Here is a 5,938-nt window from a genome sequence, read left to right as displayed (position 1 = left end):
TCCTCCAACCTCTTGCCATTCCAGAATGGAAGTTTGACCATATTGAGATGGACTTCATAACTGGATTTTCCAAGTCCAAGCGTGGAAATGATGCTATCTTCATTGTCATCGACAAGCTTACAAAAGTGGCTCATTTCCTTCCAATCAAAGAATCTATCACAGCAGCTCAGCTGGCAGAGCTATACACCTCCAGGATTGTCTCCTTGCATGGCATTCCACAATTGATATCTTCAGATCGTGGAAGCATCTTCACTTCTAAGTTCTCGGATTCCTTCCAGAAGGCCATGGGCACCAACATTCGGAGCATGGTATAGTAAAGTTTGCAACCACAACAGGCACATCCTCACAAATACCAACAGGTATAGCAGTTGATTTGTCAGCCATTTGCAAAGATATTTTAGTAGGTGTCAACTTATTCAAATCAAGTCTACGATATAAAGAGAGAGGCATAACACTAACACCGGCTCCAATATCACATAAAGCAGTTTTAACATAGTTTCTTTTAATGGAGCATGGTATAGTTGGTACTCCTGGACCTCCAAGTTTCTTTGGTATTCCACCTTTAAAAGTATAATTAACAAGCATGGTGGAAATTTCAGCTTCCGGTATCACTACACCATGGCAAAAGTTTAGGGGCACTCAACTGCCGGTAAAGGTTAAGAATTGAGGTCAATTTACTGCCGGTAAAGCTTTATCTGCCAGCCAAAACTTTATGGGTCAAATTATCTGCCGGGAATGATACAGTAAAGAGGGCAGCGTATCTGCCGGCAAGTTCACGGTCAGTGTAACTGCCCTGGAATCAAAACGAGGGCAAACGCTGCGCCGGTAACCACGTTGGCGTGGGCTGAATTCTTTTCGACGCGAGGCTCGCGTGGGAAAAAATTGAAACAACAGAAGTTACTCGAATCGTCCCCGTGCTACGCGGCCCTAATTAGGTGCTCCTATTTTTTTCCCACAAAAAAAGTACTCCTATTTTATCCCGTACCCCACCACTTTTCTCTCACCCTGACCCAACCCAGCCGCTGCTAACCCTAACAGCAACGCCACCGCCGCCGCCGCAGCCGCATCCTGCATCCACAATGCCCAGCCCAGCGCGGCTGCCCCATTCCCCAACCACACCGCTGCCCTCACCGCCCCGCCGTCGCCACCCTACTTCCACATACGGCGCACGGCCCATCCCCCATCTTTGCCCCCACCCTCATCCGCCACCCGGGCCGCCGTACGCCCCATCCCCGATCTTCGCCGCCGCGCCCGCGACCCCCATCCCACGCTGCCACCCATCCCCACCGACGCCGCCGCACCGGCATCCCCCACCAACGCCGGCGCCCCATCCCTATTCAGGCGGCCGCAGCAACAACCCTGCGGACACACCTACCACCTACGGCCCCCTGTTTCGCCCCTCACACAGCAGCACCACATCTCCTCAGTACCTGCTCCATACTGCGTATCACATCCTATCCATTTGCACTCCCCACAAATCAGTGGGAGGACGTGCCCATCTGAAGCAGCAGTAGCAGCAGAACAAGTAGCTACAGCACCGCTTACCTCTGTTTGTGCTCCCCCAGTTTCTGAAGAGGTATGCATTTAGAAGTTTCAGTTGTGTGGTTTCGAATTTTCAACCATGTTTTGTTGTGCTATGACATCCAAGGATTTTTAGTTCTTCTAAGGTAGTAAATTTGGCTGGGAGCTATGAATCTAATAGATGATGGTAAGGAACAATGTGTGATAAGTTAATACAACAGTCATGAGATAAAGGATATTTCTTTTGTTGGGAATCAAAGTGGCTATATTCGTTCATATTTTTCTTGTATGCAAATGTTCTTAAGTACTCTGAATATAGCATGAATTGACTAGATAGGATCTCTATTGTTTCACACACATTTTTAATTAATACATAGATTGATATTTTAGCTAGAGTACAAGATACCATTTTACAAATCTGTTCGAGTTAGTAATTCATTAGTATTATGTCTAGATGATCTCAGTTTTTTCCAAGACCTATTTTTAGTTTAACAGATAGATTGATATTTTTAAACAAGATCTTCACGAATAACATTTTACTGTTGATGTTCAGGTCTAGGTTCGCAAGTGGAGGTATCCAACTTACAGCCATAAATAATCGAACAAGTACCACTTCATGGTTATGGTGAGATTCTTGATCCTAGTTGAAGAGTTAAATTGGTACTTCCATCGCGTGGTATCATTTGACTACATTTGGAATATCTCGTAATTTGTTTTCAATCATTGCATGGTTGTATCATATGGTGGTAAAATATATTATGGTGTGATAATGGAAATTCTGGAATTGGACTATCACCACAAAGGATATATTGCTCTTTTGAATGTGATTGGTTTGACAACCGTATACACGACAAGTGGGTAAAGATGCACTATTGCTAATTCCGTCTTTTATATTTAAGTGTTCCTACAGAGTACCTCCTTGTTCTTCTATTTCAGATTGCATAACACTTGTACTAATTCTGAGATCATACTTCTTTTCACGAAAAGAATGGCAAACAGAGGAGGATGAGCTGATGCTGCTATGCATGAAGATTTGCGAACAGGGAATGTAAGACATGTCATAGAAAGGTTGCATGAATTCATTCCAAGTCTTGCGTGGACAAAACAAGAAGACAAAGGTGACGGCGGTCTTTGTGTGTTGATACATCTTTGCAGATGTATGAAGCTATTTAACAACAAGTTGTGCTTATCTGTAGCAAAGGCAACGCATCAAATCAGTCATCTGTCAAAATGCCTAGATGCCGACTAAGATCTGAGATAATATCACTTACAAAGCATGGCTGGAGGACATGGCTGCTGAAAACCTGAATGATCATGTGGTACAGTTTGCTCACATTAAAATGTATGTAGGTTTCTAAAATTTGCAATATACTTTACAATATTATATATGCAGATAGAAGTTGATAGTAAAGTATGCAGAAGCTACCCTCACAGCCGGAAGCAGTCCCCGCATCTATGAGGTATTACATATTCTTAGAATTCTGTAATATTAGACTAAAGACAAGTTAATTTTGTTTTCATTATCGTCTGGACAATGTGTATATGAGCTAGCTCTTCCAAAATTTATATCTTGTGGATCCCTCGTATGTTAGGGTCTTGTGGATGCTACTTTTCTTTATCTATAAAGCAGGGCTATGGCCTGATTTCTAAAACCATCAATAAAAGAGATCAAGAGATGCATATATACCATGGATGTTGCAACGATTTACCTTCCTGTAGGCAGCATTTAACCTGATCTGCTTGTTCCTGAAACACTCAGGTAAAGGGTTATCAGATATAGAAATACATGTAATATAAGAAAACTGAATATCCATGTCCATCTTTAGTGTTATCCCAAAATCTTTGGTGCAGTTATTCTCTAACTTACTTCATATATAAAATTTTCTCTCATGGTTTAACAATACTACATCCATTTAAGCATACTAAGATTCTCTAACCATGAAATATATTCAGCAACAAAGGTGGAGCACTTATCAAATGATATATTCATGCTTTATTGTTTTGTAGTGAAAGAATATCTCTTTTGATATATATCTCCTTTCAAGTAACACAAAACAGTGATCGACTTGACCAACATTCTTTTATTTTGAACAACCTATATTCATTTCAGGAAATAATGATTTATGGGTGTATAAATTCTTCTTCTTTTGTTCAATCAACATTTTTTCCTAAAACCAAGAAGCAGATTTAATCAAAGGGTTGTTCAGTTGTTATCGATCTCATAACTATTGATTCTCACTGTCTACCATTAGCACACACTACACAGAACAAACATGTACAGAAAAACTAAATGGAGGACACCCTGCATTGCCACTGGATTGCTAGTAACTAATCCTTACCTGCAGTTTTTGGATGTTTTATTTACTTCGCAGCAATGAAGAGAAAGTAATACACCAAAAGAAGATGACTATCCGTAAATATTTATAGTGATAGGTTATATCGATCTTCCTAATGACACACACACACATTCTGTTTGTGCCTTGTGGAACGCAAAGTATAGGGCGACACACGTTTCCTTTTCATTTGGATAAGTCAATTTTCTTTTTCTGCACATGCCTTCTATGTTTGGAACATATGTTCGTCCGAGCTGATTTTTAATTCCATTTCCTTTTTTGACAGATCACAGTATAATTGCCTTTGCATCCACAAGTTTCTAGAGGTGTGGTTGTTGAGCTAAAAGGATCTTCTGTTGGGATATTTTTCGCTTTTGTCTATGATGTACTGTAATACTTTTGAATCTACAAATCTACGTATGTGTGCATCTAGACCTGATGAATGGTTGTGCTTTTGGCTGTCCTGCAATACTAGACTTATGAACCTATGTATGCATGATGTAGACTTGTGAGCCTATGTATGGATGATAGATTGCTTATATCTATGCCCATGTTGTTATATATATATATATGTATATATATATAGGAGATTAGTGCGTTTGTAGTGGATGCAAATACTGGCAGTCTAATTGCCGGGAAACTCTTCAATCTGCCCTGAATTGTTGGCCTGCCGGGGAAAAGCTGTATGCTGGGAATAGTGCTAACTGCCGGCAAAGGTACAAACATGGAGGGCAGACAATCTGCCGGGGTTTACACTAACTGCCGGGAATTGTTTTTCCCGACAGCACTTTCAAGGGCAGTTTGTATATGCCGGCAAAAACCTTTCCCGGCAGTTGGTTTGCCTCCAATGTTTAGTTTTCCCGGCAGATCTGATGACCTCTAAGTTTTGGTCATGGTGTAGTGTATCTTTATCTTATTAGTAACTGTTTCCTTCATGTATTTAGCATAAGGATTCATTTTAAGCATATCAGTCAAACGCATACGCAAAAAGATAGGTCTAATCATTTCGGCAAAGCACTCAAAATCCTCATCATCCTTTTTCTTGGATGGTTTAGGAGGAAAAGGCATGGGTTTCTAAACCCATGGTTCTCTTTCTTTACCGTGCTTCCTAGCAACAAAGTCTCTCTTATCATAACGTTGATTCTTTGATTGTGGGTTATCAAGATCAACAGTAGGTTCAATATCTACATCATTATCATTACTAGGTTGATCATCAACATGAACATCATTATTAACATTATCACTAGGTTCATGTTCATTACCAGACTGTGTTTCAGCATCAGAAATAGAAATATCATTGGGATTCTCAGGTGTGTCAATAACAGGTTCACTAGAAGCATCCAAAGTCCTATCATTTTTCTTTTTCTTCCTTTTAGAAGGACTAGGTGCATCTACATTAGCTCTCTGAGAATCTTGCTCAATTCTCTTAGGGTGGCCCTCAGGATACAAAGGTTCCTGAGTCACTTTACCCCCTCTAGTTGCAACTCTGACAGCAAAGTCATTATTTTTACTATTCAATTCATTGAGCAAATCATTCTGAGCTTTAAGCACTTGTTCTACTTGAGTGGTAACCATAGAAGCATGTTTACTAATAAGTTTAAGTTAACCTTTAACACTAGCCATATAATCACTCAAGTGTTCAATCATGTAAGCATTATGTTTCAATTGTCTACCAACATAAGCATTAAAATCTTCTTGCTTAACCATAAAGTTATCAAATTCATCCAAACATTGGCTAGCAAACTTAGTAGGAGGGGTTTCAGCTTTATCATATCTATAGAGAGAATTTACCTTTACTACCTGTGTCGGGTTATCGAGACCATGTATTTCTTCAACAGGAGGTAAATTCTTAACATCTTCAACTTTTATACCTTTTTCTTTCATAGATTTCTTTACCTCTTGCATATCTTCAGGACTGAGAAATAGAATACCCCTTTTCTTCAGAGTTGGCTTAGGAGTTGGTTCAGGAAGTGTCCAATTATTTTCATTAGTCAACATATTATTCAATAGCAATTCAGCTTGATCAACTGTTCTTTCCCTGAAAACATAACCAGCACAACTATCCAGGTAATCTCTGGAAGCAT

General features: G+C 40.0%; 1 long non-coding RNA gene across 2 annotated transcripts; it reads left to right on the top strand.

The window, feature by feature from the left end:
• The first annotated feature begins 853 nt into the window (after positions 1–853).
• LOC125522670 (uncharacterized) lies at positions 854–4,835 on the top strand. 2 transcript variants are annotated; one of them, XR_015603335.1, is made up of 6 exons: positions 855–1,576; positions 2,075–2,146; positions 2,509–2,639; positions 2,718–2,840; positions 2,915–2,981; positions 4,141–4,834. It is a non-coding gene; the product is annotated as an uncharacterized LOC125522670 (long non-coding RNA). The 2 variants fall into 2 exon arrangements; XR_015603334.1 differs by having other exon boundaries at positions 854–1,576; positions 2,509–2,840; positions 4,141–4,835.
• The last annotated feature ends 1,103 nt before the right edge of the window (positions 4,836–5,938 follow it).

Source organism: Triticum urartu, chromosome 5A, assembly GCF_056163025.1.
Source record: "Triticum urartu cultivar PI428250 chromosome 5A, HENAU_Tu73, whole genome shotgun sequence".
Classification (NCBI taxonomy): Eukaryota; Viridiplantae; Streptophyta; class Magnoliopsida; order Poales; family Poaceae; genus Triticum; species Triticum urartu.
This window is presented reverse-complemented; position numbering and strand designations above follow the sequence as displayed.